Raw genomic sequence first — 13,840 nt, forward strand, 5'->3', positions numbered from 1 at the left:
TTAAACTATTTCAAATTTATTTAATTTTTTTGTAAGCATATATTATAACAATGATGCCTAAAAATAACATCACATAAATAATTGCGATATTTTTATTAACAGACATAATTAATTTTTCAGCATACATACATAAAAGCCACTGTTTAAATTTTATAACTCTTTTTAATTATTTCTAAATTTTAAATATTAATGCTTTTCATAATTAGTCATAATTAGACAATTATCATGTTAAAAGCAATGATGGCGCCAGAAATAATTAAAGATGGTCTAAAAGTAAAGCCGAAAAATCCTATTATTCTATGATTTCTCCATTGCTTGTAAAAGAAATGGTTAGTGATCGACAGATGTGAGGACCTGTCGAACTTGTATGAATCTATCCAATTACTATATGATATCCTCCCTGATGAGAAAAATTTCTAAACCGATGAATTTGTCTATAAATAATCTTAGCTATTCTAAAGTAGTTAAATTTAGCCACCTTTCTTTTGCTCTTCTTGTCATGCGCTCGTCCAGGAGTTAATGAATCTCTTTCAAGGGTCTGAGTATTTCACTTTTTCGGTACTCTATTTCTAGAATCTAAAAGAAAATTGTAGTACCTACAACATATTTCAACATATCACTCTAACACGAATTTCTGAGGTTCCAAATTAAAACAAGAAGAGCGATGAAAGAAGGGATTAAGAGAGAAAGAGAGAGAAAGATAGATTGAAACAGCATAAACACCATTTATGTTTAAGATAGCCCAACAAACTCAATCTAGTTCTTGCGAATACCAAACAATAACGCCCAAAGTGTTTTATATTGTCTATACCTCGGGACATGTTAGATCCATAATGTAATTTTAGTTATTTCTTACTAGTAACTCTTCCTCTTATGCAGAATATGTTAGTTTTTTTCATTTTTATCAAATTAGCTTCTATTTTATAACTCGCCAACTTTATCCAACTGATTTTTTTATTCTCGTTGCAGTTTTAATTTGTATATGATACCAAGAACAGGCGTTTTACTAGTTACTAGTCACTTTATACTAGTTGTTCCTTCTTTTATGCAGTATTTTGTTTTCTTTTTTTATTATTGCAAAGTTTATTACTTATTTATGTTTCATTAACTTTCTTTCAATTGATACTTTGATTCTCTTCGCAATTTCTTCTGTTTTGTAAATGGTATCTAAAACTAAAGCTGTTCTAGTCCTTTCGTACTAGTCGTTTTTTCGTATATTTATAATTTTTACTTATAATTTATTTTAATTATGAAATTAAATTACTTTTCCAATTACTTTACATCTGCCTCTCATAATATGTCATTTCTTTGACTTTCGCCTATTTCATCCCCCCCCCCACTTCTGGTTCCACTATCTTCATAGCTTTTCAATTTTTTATTCTCGTTTCTAACTCACTGCGTCCAGTGATGTTAAAGCGAGTATTTAAAACTGTCACAATGACAGTGTCATAATCAATTTAAATTAAAATTAATTTGCTGTTCACTTGACTTCGACTTCAATTCAGTGGCACAACAACAAAACGTCATTACAACAAGGAAAAAATTTTAAATATTTCTCTTATAAAATGCAAAAAAAAAAAACATGAATAAATAAAATATAGACGCAGATGTAGCGCCAATCAAGCAGTAAATTAGCGCAAATCATTTGAAACCAACGAAAAGACAAGAAATAAAATCGAAGATAAAAGACATTTTGCATTAAAAAAATATTTCTGTGCAAATTCAATTGCAAAAATTTGATTTAAATTTTTTGATATTGTCTTTGTCAGATACTTTAAACTTCACACAGATACTCAGACACACATACACACACGCAAATACGAGACCGACCATAGACTTTAACAATGTGTGAAGCGGCGACATTCAAAGTGGACGAAAGTGACAAAGCAACACTTGGACGTAACTATTCGTTTTGTTTTACTAGTAAATACCAGAGTCGTCGGTCTGTAAATTCTATTCTAAATTCTCTACTTATTTTTACTAAATGGTATCAATTGATGAACCATTAAAAAGCTGTTATTAAGCAATACTGCTCAATTTATAATGATACCGGAAATCCGATAACTGATTTTTATGGCCAATGAAATAAGTAATAGTATTACTTACTACTAATGGCTGGCTCGACATAAATTATCACTTCTCTCCCATTGAAATTGACGGCGAATAGTCTCTATTCTATCAATCAAACCTTACTTAGCTCTTCTCTCTTTAATATAATCATTGATAAGCACACATATATGTTTCTTCTCTTTGAGATTGTCTGATCTCAATGGATGCTACATATAAAATAAATTATGATAAAGTCTTTCTAGTTAATAGTAAAAAAAAGGATCAAATCCCATTTATTCTTGCAACTGTTTTCTTTTTTGTTTTTTATTATAATTGTTTAATGATTAAGTCTATAGTTGATAGTCTTTAATTAAGTTGTAAAATCCTACTTAAGTGTGTATAATTGATCATTTTCGCATGTTAAAAATACAGTTATTAAACATGATTCACAATTGATCCAGTTGTAGATCGAAATCTACTCCTTTTCCAATTAATGAAATCGAACAATGAATTGAATCATAAGCTTAACAGATCCTCTATCGAAGATGGAGGCTACATAAACTGGTCTTAAACATGAACTAGTGGTTTAAATCTGCTAAACTTAACCAGTGACACAGATCCTTTGAATCAATGGTATAGAAACTGAACCAATGGTGCAGAAACTGAGCCTATGGTACATATCCTCTAAACTGAACCAATGGTTTATATACTCTGACCTGAACAAATTATCGAGTGACATTATCCAGTGATTCAGATCCACTGAACTAAAGCAATAATTCAGATCCACTGAACTAAATTAGTGATACAGATCCACTGAAGTTAATCAACGATTCAGATCTACCGAACTGAACCAATGATTCCGACCCACTAAACTTAATCAGTGATTCAGATTCACTGAACTGAAGCAGTGATTCAGATCCTCTGTTCTGAAGCAATGATTCCAACCCATTGAACTTAATCAGTGATTCAGATCCACTGAACTGAACCAACGATTTAGATCCACTGAACTAAATTAGTGATACAGATTCACTGAAGTTAATCAACGATTCAGATCTACCGAACTGAACCAATGATTCCGACCCACTGAACTTAATCAGTGATTCAGATCCACTGAACTGAACCAGTGATTCAGATCCTCTGACCTGAACCAGTGATTCTGACCCACTTAACTTAATTAATGAGTTAGATCCACTGCACTAATCCAATGCTTTAGATCCACTAAACTTCATCAACGATATCAGATTTACCATACTGAACCAGTGATTGAGATCCACTGAACTGAATTAGTGATTTAAGTCCACTAAACTAAATCAGTGATATAGATCCACTGAACTTAATCAGTGAGTTAGATCCACTGCACTAATTCAATGCTTTAGATCCACTGAACTTCATCAACGATATCAGATCTACCAAACTGAATCAGTTATTGAGATCCACTGAACTGAATTAGTGATTTAGATCAACCGAACTAAAGCAGTGATTTAGATCCACTGAATTTAGCCACTTTAAATATTTATGTCGCCAACAAACTCGATCTTAATAAGTGTAGGTAATATGAAGTTCAAGGGTTCGAGAAAGATAGGTAATTTCAAAAATAAAATCTAAACGATATAAAATATAGGACATTCCATTTAAGGGGAGGAATTCTTTTAAACCCTTCATCTGGTAACACCCATTTAACTCAGTTTCATTTTAAAGCCAATTTGAATTCTTAAACAATTGAAATTTTGTGTTAGCACCACGCCGCGCCGCCCACCGCCATTGTCTGTTTGCTTGACGCTGTGCATGTTAATGGTGTTGCATGCACACTACACACTACTCACTACACACTACACAATACACACAAGTTCATGTAAGAGTGGAACTGCAATTACATTGGTCACTGTTGCTAATATCGCAATGGTTCTGTTATTGTTGTTGTTTATTACAGTTGCGGTTGTTAAGCTGTTATTGCAGCACATACAATTCAGTTTATAATTACGACTACGACACCAACGAAACGACATAAAGCAAAACACAAAGCGGAAAAAAAAACAAAACAAAAAAAAAACAATGGGAAAAAGTGGAAGAGCAATGCTGTGTTGCCCCCTTAAGTTCCCCCATAACCAAGGCAAGGCACAGAAATTTATGCACTGCATGTGAACATTTTATGCTTTCGCATGTATGAACGTATAAGTGAGTGCTTGTGTGTGTGTGTGTGTGTTGGTCTTTTCCTAGAAATCGCATCGTAATTTTACGCGCATAAATTGGCGTTTCTGCTTAAACGTTGCTGCTGTTGTTGTTATTGTTGTTGTTGTTGTTGTTGTTACTATTGTAGCACATTTGTAAGTAGCGAGTGTGTCTGTGTTTGTGTAAGCGTTAGTGTGCAGTTAGTTTTGTTTTAAATTGGTTTAGTTTCATAAAGTAACGATTTGCCATGCTCGTTGCATATGGTGTCAACGAGAATAGTAGCAAAACAAACCACAAAAAATAAAATTCTAAACAAGGAGGATATGCAAATTAAATGCTTCTTCTGTAAAGGATACATGCAACAGAGCTACAGTGGACAGTATATTAAAAGCTTGATTTCATTGCCATTCATTTAAAAGTAACTAGTAAGTAGTGCTCTTCTAGTTGCTGCGTTCAAATCTTAAATATTGCAAGTTACTTTTTAAATTTTTAAAATACTATTCAGAAATGGAAAGAACATGTGATAATGGAAAACTGAATATCGTAATTTTAACTAGGTTAGGTTGGGCTATGATACTCCTGTAATACCAGGAATCCACATACACATTGGTTCATTGAATTACCATATAGTATAAAACTCAAACTCACCTGAAGTTTTTGATATGTTAATTTTTATGAAGAAGCACTGCAGTCAACTAGTTAATTAGTTAGTTAGGGTGGAGTGTGGAGGAACGAATTTTCAGCAATTAGCTAAAAAAAGCCGTTGTGCGTTCACAAAACCTCGTAATAGTGGGTAACATAGTAGAGAGAAAGTGAATTTAGAACCAATCAGCGATATATATAAAAGCAACAATCTTTCCAATGCTAATGCTAGAGATATCACCAAGTGTGTTGAAGAAGAGGACCCTTAGAAACTTACACCTAGTTCTGACTAAACTTGGATATAGACACATCATGTATTCTTGTGTCCTTTCTTCGAGAGCTGGTAGATACGCATTACTGGAGATATCACAGTCCTATGATTCCATGCCTTGTAAAGACAGATATAACCCTAGATACCTCAGTTAATTAAGTTTTTCTAGCAAGTAAATATAAGGTGGATTGCTATGTCCACCTTATAGCTAGTTAAAAGTGAAACTAAAATAGGTCAAACTTTTATTAAAGCTTAATCTGCTCTGTACAGAGAGGTACTATAGATAACTAAGTGCATTTAAAAAATAAGTTTCGAGCTAAGGCAATCAGAGGTACGTATGTGTTGTATAGTGATTAAGCAAATACAAATTACTTTCTTCGCCTTTCTCACAACATAGGCAAGAATCATTAAAAGGAATATTCCAGCTAATTGCTTGAATATAACTAACTTTAATATGAAGCTAACGTTGTAAGGCATCCCAATGAAATCACTATGATAAACTGTATACAGATGTTTGTATATCATCAAATCTTCAATTTGTGACTTACTTTAAACAATTTATTTTCCTTCAAAATTTGTAAACCATCACTATAAATTTCTGATAGAGCTCTGGTCTTTTAGAAAAGGATTTTTTTATGAAATATAGTCCGGTTGTTTTCTGAAGTTTAATACCTCCATAATAAGAGTATGTGTTACTCGTTACTTTTAATAAAGTACTCGAAAATAATTAAATACATATGTAGATTATTTGCTTTTCTATACATCAAGATTTCAATTTGTTAAAGATGTAGTAATATCAAATATAAATACAATTTAGAACCAACATAATACATACACTACTCGCTACTTTTTGTTGTAATATTTAATTAGTTTACTTGTAACGTACGATATCAATAATTTCACATTGGATAGTTCATTTTTTAAACTAATACTCGTAGTGTAATAGGTAGTGTTTTATTATTGCAAAAAGTAACTTTAAATAATTTACTGGTTATTTTTTCTGTGCAACATTCAGTAATTCTTATGAGGTTCAAAGGTATACACAAATACCTATAATTAATTTTAATTTTGTTGTTAGTTTATATTGTTGATTTTTATCAAATAAATATTTATTTTCATTTATATAACTTAAAGGTATTGTACTCGCTACTCGTTGCTCGTTACTCATTATAAAATATTGAGCTGCATGGCATTACACACGTACCTTTTATTGGCTTAAATATCATAAATCATCACGAAAATATCACGAATAATTTATTATGAGTATGTACTTTATTTATTTCAATAAAATCAACTCGTTATTTTTGGCCATAGACACAAAGTACGCTGAACAGAAATTAATTTTCCTTATTAAAACTGAATTCAAACGAAATGCCACTGCTCCTGTCAGTCGTAAACCAGCCGCTTTGCTCAGTGGCTTTCATCGACCGCATAGTTTATTAAATTCACTAGTACACGCGTGCGAGTAGCAACAACTATTGCTGCCAGCGAGTACATATATATATATATATATGTAATTCGTAATATTTGAAAGCTTAAAAGGCGTGTACACTTTACGTTTTCAGAAAAATTATTAACAAAATGTATTGCAATAAATTGACTGGCAGCAAATTAACTTTTTCGGATTGCTACCACCGCCACGAGCTCAACTATCAAAAGTAAAGTGGTTGCGCTCCGCATAACGCTGAGTACAGAGTTGCCACTATTTCGAATTAAACGCATTCGCCACTACAGCAAATTGCATTGAATTCACCACGAAGAGCCGACTGACTTCCGCACTGTATATAAATTATGTAAAATAATTTAAGTTTTAGTTTTCCAAAGAGGAACTGAAGGGATATATTTTTTCGCATTTCTCTGCCATTTGAATTTCAGTTTTATTTGCGCTTCCGAAGCGCATTTGATTTAGAAAATTGCACAAAAACAAAATAACTCTGAAGTGAGGCAATTTTCGTATGCAATAAACGATATTAAAAATCCTCGAAAGCCGATAACGAAATGTGCAAATAGAGACCATTCCCCGGTTATAGGCAATTTGTTGTTACGTATCATTTTAATGTCACAATTTCTAATGGAAACAGAACCAGAGCCAGAACCAGAACCAGAGCCAGAACCAAAGCCAACCTCTTTTTTGTCATTTTCATAGTCATTTTTATTTATTTTATTTAATTTTTTTTTTTTTCTTTCGGTTCTGCAAAACGTTTTGCCTATTTAATGATATTTTTTCCGTTTGACTTCTCCATTTTTCACTTATTTTATTTATTATTTTACAACACAAAACAAAGAAAGGAGCTTGCATTTAAATAAGCCTTGAAATATCCTTTTAGTTCTTGTTTTTTATATTATTTTTTTTTTATTTTATTTGGGCAATATATTTTATTTTGCTAGTAATGCTGCGGTTTCTATTAAAGTTAACTTCTTTCTTCTTTATTTCGTTATTTCTTTTGGGTAATTTTGTAGGTAGCAAGATACATAAAATTGTATTTGATGGCCTTCCAACAACCACCCTGTAAAGCGCAACCAATATGACAAGTACAGCAATGATGATGCTATTGTCACAAGCGATCTTTTTTAATGCTTCACATATCCAATTTCTTGCCACAACTCCACCAACTCCACCAACTCCTACTTGCACTCAACATACTCAACGTACGACAATATTGACATGCGACAAGGCTATTGTGGCACAAACTGGAGGATGTAACAGCTCCTACAATAATGCCAATGCCAACAACAACAACAGCAGAAATAATCGTAAATTCGTTTATTGAATTCAACTATTCCAATATAATAGTGGCAGCAACAGCAGTAGTAACGACTTTCCTAGTATGTACCAGAAAGCTGGAGTTGGGGTTTCGACATCAGCAGCAATCGCAATTCCTTATAACATCTCACATACATGTATGCATTATCCCTCTAAGTTCTTATATTTTTTTTTGTTTTTGTTCGTTTTTGTAAAACATTTTGATTTTTTTTTTTCATCATTTGTTTGTTTGTTGTTTTGGTTGGGAACACAAAGGACCCTCCCAAAATCCTAAAAACTAAAGTTGCCAGTACACATTTAAGTTACTTTTCGTTGTTAGTATTTTTTTTTCTCCCTTCCTTCCTTTTATTTTTTATTTCAATTTTTCTTTTATTTTTTTTTGTTTTTTTTTGTAAAATTTTGGGTCTTAAACCGATTGCCACTGTCATACCATTTGGTATTGGTATCGCTATTCCTCCTCGCACTACAATTACAAGCGACGTTTTACAGCAACATGCAACATACAAGCACTAAAACAGCATTGGCATCCGTCTCCATCAAAAAGAAGTTGCTGATAGCAGCAAAAGAGCACAAATCAAATAAGGCAAATTGAATATGTTGTACGCGGATTTTCAATCCGAAGCAATAAACCAGTAGAGCAGTAAAGTAGTAAGACAGCAGCACGTCTACAAGCAACCACAACTGTGAATGTTGCTAAAGGGTGGCAACTACTAACAAAAATAAATTCAATGAAAAAAAAAGCGGAGTTACTTTGGAGTTTTAAAGTCAAACGTCGAGTAGGTGGTGCAAATCTTTTAAAGTTAAAAGCGCAGTGTGGTGTGTTTAAGATGCAATGGGAACTCTAATTGGAAACGAAGATAGTAGAATGGTATCTAGAATAGAAGAGTTTTGAATTTAGTTTTTTTTGTTTTTTGAAAACAAACTCCTCGGTATAATTATTTCTGGAAATAGTTTATAAGTACAGGAATCTTAGCGATTCTCCTCAATCTTGACGAAGATTTTATTGTTAAGCCATAACTAAAAGGATCTCTTAAAAAATAATTGTTATTAAGTGTAATGTATTACTCATTCGGTAGTCAGATCGAGAATGAGTTTATTGATCAATTCATTTATACATATCATCTTATTTTGCATTATAGCAGGACAATGTTAGAATGTATTGTACAACGTGTTGCCAGACTGGCCTTATATTACAATACCTAACATTTAGTTTAAAAATAAATAAATAAAAAGAAAAATAAAATACTAATATGCAACATAAATATAATGTATATTTTATTGATAAAATAAAAAATAAAAATATAACATAAAAATCAATATATTTGCGAATTATTTATCTTAGCCCGAGATACGGGTCTTTTTAGTTTATAAAAGAAGTTCATAAAAAAATTTCTGCCAAATCGGAGATCATGAGGTCAAAAAGGTGTCCGATTTGTAAAAGAATGACTCATATTTATTTCTTTTAATTTTTTTTTAATGTTTATTATTTTTTTATTAATATAAAATTGTATAGCTTTCTTTTCTATTTCGAAGCACAACAAATATAATTATTTTATATAGTAAATTATTTTATTATTTCCTTTGTATTTACGCGGGCTTCGAATCGGATTTTTTTCCGTTCTGCTTTTCGTTTCGGTTCAAAATAAAATATATCGACAGAGTATATTATCTTGTTATTTCCTTTGTATTTACCAGAGCTTCGAAGCGGAATTATTTTGGTTCCGGTTTTCGTTCCTGCAAAAAATCGGTTTTTTCGGTTTTCAGACCGGTTCAGATTCGAACCCCAGGTATTTACCGAAACTCAGTCTACATAAAATACTCAATGAAACTGTTTTAAAGTAAAATTATTAAATTATAATAAATATATTACCGACTATATTCAAATATTCCATGTGTCCGATATGAAGGCTAAATAAGCATACATTTTTAATTAAAAAAGTTTTTAAAGAACAATAACTACTGCAAGAATCAATGACAAGAAGATTCAATTTTATAAAAACAAATAGTGAATATTAAGAAACTCGAAGAAAGTACGTAAAGTAGGTATTAAGTCTGAACTGTGAAAACCTTTGGCGCAGTAATCTTGTAGATATGCATAAGACAGCAGGAGTTTAGCTACTTACAAGTTTAGCTACTTACTTACAAGCTAAGGAGTCGATTCGTCGGGTTGACTATAAAGTAGCTCTTGTTGACATCAGACTGAATTTGGGACTAGTGCTGAGGTAGTTATTAAAGCACTTTCTAACAAATTGTCCTGATTTATAAGTTTCAATCTTTCAAATCGGCGATTAAAGTCGAGGTACTTACTAAAACATTTTCATATAAATTGTGCAGATTGAGTCATAATCTACTAGATCTGAGGTTAGTACCGAGTTTCTTATTTAGAAAATTTCGAATAAATTGTCTCGATTATACAAGTTATAATCTTCAAGATCAACGGTTTAAGCAGAGTTATTTATTAAAACACTTTCTAATAAAATATCTCGATTGCATAGATCTTAATCTTCCAGATCGGCGATTAAAGCCGAGTTACTTATTAAAACATTTTCTTAGAAATTGTCCCGATTGTATAAGTCTTAATCTTCCAGATTGATGGTTGAAGCTGAGTTACTTAATAAAACATTTTCTTAGAAATTGTCCCGATTGCATAAGCCATATTCTTCTAGATCTGAGTTCAGTGCCGAGATTCTTATTAAGAAAATTTTCAATAAATTGTCAAGGTTGAAGTACAGCGTTTGGTATATAGATTAGGTTATGTTAACGTAGCTCCCTGTTAGATAACAAAAACCTATTAGTCATTTATGATGCGAAATTTAGTAAAACCTTTACGAAGAATTTGTGGTGGATGATGCCCACCACAATGTCAACGCCCTCAGTGAAAATAATGCTTAAAATACCATTTCTGATCTATTTCTGATAAAAGTGTGACGTAAAGTTTATGGTTTTCATGAAGCTTCGTTAAGACTTCCTAAACTTATAGACTCAAATTATTATATTGAATATATGTTAGATAATGACTTATAGATTCAACTCTACTTTGATTGATAGAATTGAAATTAAGTGCACCTACGAGAAGTGTAGCACACAACAATTCAAAAGAAATTTGCAATGCTTTCCAACAACAGCAACATTTTATGCTGCAATCAAATTTGCTGTTGAGTTTTTTGCTGTTAGTAATAACAGCGTCAACTCCTACTGTGCTGGCAGCAATTCCATATGATTATTCGTATGTGAACGTGTACTATTTTATGGTATGTGTAAATAGTATATTATAAAGTGGAGTTTTATATGTACGAGCGCATAGCTGAGAATAGAATAAACACAAACGAGTGTAGAGCAAATTCGAATGTCCTGATAAAAGAATTATCTGTGTAGAAGCTGGATTATCCTTGCAACTATGATTTGGAACAGAAAAACACAAAGAAATGAAATATCATACAACTAAACAGACAAACACGACAGACGGACAGACAGACCTATATTGTACATTTAATAAAAAGCAACAAAGAAGAAAAAATCTTGTAATGTAAAATAAATATAAATACACTGCGAAAAGATAACACAGACCAACCGACCGACAGACAGACGATGAAATGAACTAGAATGCGAACAATTGTACAATTGAAAAATGGAAAAAAAAATATTGGATTGCATTAGATACTAGATACTCTCTAACCTATAAGAGTGTAATAATGAGCACACATACAATAATAAGCAACGCCAAAGGAGCGCTGGTAAACTAACGATAACAACAACAGCAACAGCCAGAGTAAGGACAACAGCCAGCGTAAGGATAACAGTAGTAATAATATTAATAATAATAATGATGAAGAACAACAACAACACAACACCGATTGATAATGCAATAACAACAAACTCAAATCGAGCAAATAAAGCCAAAGTCCTTGTAGAAACGAAATTAAGGTCTATTGTTGTGTTAGGATATATGTATTTAAATAGATTTCTACTTGTAGGTATACGTGACATATCCCTACATAAAATTTAAATAACATATTAATACATATCAGTATATATCAGTATATATGTATGTACTGTATATACATATTAGTATAAATGCTCTTATCTTGGCTTCTATTTTTGATTTACTTAAGCACACTTGTATAATGGAGGTCATATATTTACACCCACGTAGGTAACATACTTCACTCAGTATTAAATATATTCATCTTAGCTAGTCACTAATATTAAATTTTTATTTCATACGTATTTATTTTGATTTTCTGAATCATTATTTAGTTATATTTTTTATTTCTTTGAATTCTTATTAGGAATAAAATCGAATTCGTTGAGCAAGAAATGATTTTTATTCAAAAAAAAAAAACATCACTCATACGCACCCTAGGGCTTACGACCTTGTGTCAGAGTTAAAAATTTAGAAAAAAGACTGCATTTTCCTGCATACAAATTGTGGTTTGTTGTTTATTGACCTCGCATAGTTTTCAGGTTCAAAGTCATTCACTTTTTTGATAGACTGAAGAATATATTGGATCCAAACAAAAAGAGTTCATGAATTTTGTTTGCATAAATTGTAAAAAGTCTGTACACAAACAGCCAATTTCTTGAGAGAGCAATATTTTGAATCAAAGGAAAAGATTCTTTATATGTTAACAAAAATGTTTATATTTGATTAAACCCACAGAAAGAAATTATAAGTAATCCGAATTATTATTGCATTTACGCACGACAAAAATTAAAAATGTTACTCATACGCACTGTAGTGCAAAATTTAAGTTTTAAAATGCAAGAAATTTCAAAAATGCATTTATATTAAAAATTAAAAAATAATTAAATAATTAAAGTTGTTTTGTCTGCTATGAATTTTATTTTATTTTTATATTAATTATTCAATTAATTTAAATAATTCTTTGTTTAATATTTTTTGTGAACTGCCATTTAGGCTTCGCCAGAGCTTCTAGATAGTTTTAAACTCTGAGTTTTCACACTTATACAGTAATACAATGGGCAAATAGACCTAAGTGGATCCTCTAGGAATCGCCGGTATAACCTAAACTAAACTTAAACAGTTTTATTGATTTTTATTTAAGGACAATAATTTAATTAATTATTTTTTTAAAATTTTTTTTATGCTCTGTGAAGTCCATTTCACATTTATTTCACATAAAACGTGTTGATTCCATTTAACATTAATTTTGCAATTAATTATTTAACTTATTAATAAATTTAAATCAAATTAATCATTACTGTAAAAAAATGCTCTAAAAGAAAATATAAAAGTTTGAAAAAAGTTATTTTAATTAATTATTTCTAAGTATTTTATTAATATTTTATATAACTATATACCACTTTGGTCCAAATAAAGAATGAAGGCTTTATACTAAAAAGTCTAGAAACAATATTAAAAACATTTAAAGCACATAAAATACCTCAGTGCGATGGATACTATATAACAAAATGCTTTGGCAGAAAATTTAAGGTTTGGTACACAGACAGATCAAAAATGAATGGAGTCACTGAAGTGGAAGTAGGTTCTCGGGTGTTTCAAATGGAAACAGATCCTTAAGTGTTACGAGCGTCTACAGGAATAAGGGAGTTCGGAATAAGGTAAGTCTTTATTGGGTTGCGAGTCACAGGGGAGTATTGAGATATGAACAAGTTAATAAGCTAGCCAGAACTGCATAAAAAAGAACTGCATAGAAACAAATAATAAAACCTAAGTTACTTTATGGCAGTGTTACTTATGGTAATGTCGCTGCCTCCACCATTAGAAAACTTAAAACTTATTAGAATTTTGTACTAAGACACATGCTAAAAGCTCCATCGTACATCAGAATTGAAAATATATGCAAAGGCTTCAGAGTCGAGAGTGTGCAAAAGTAAGCCAAAGACAGAACGCTAAAATTATTGGATTCTATGGAAGCAGATATTTATTTAGAAATCCACACTCTCAAATCTAATGCAATGTA

At 31.3% G+C, this 13,840-nt stretch overlaps 1 protein-coding gene across 1 annotated transcript in view; it reads right to left on the bottom strand.

Moving 5' to 3' along the window:
* LOC119687606 (tyrosine-protein kinase Drl) overlaps positions 1–13,840 on the bottom strand; it is a 180,182-nt gene that overhangs the window by 4,404 nt on the left and 161,938 nt on the right. The window lies entirely within an intron of this gene.

This window comes from Teleopsis dalmanni, chromosome X (assembly GCF_002237135.1).
Source record: "Teleopsis dalmanni isolate 2A chromosome X, ASM223713v2, whole genome shotgun sequence".
NCBI lineage: Eukaryota > Metazoa > Arthropoda > Insecta > Diptera > Diopsidae > Teleopsis > Teleopsis dalmanni.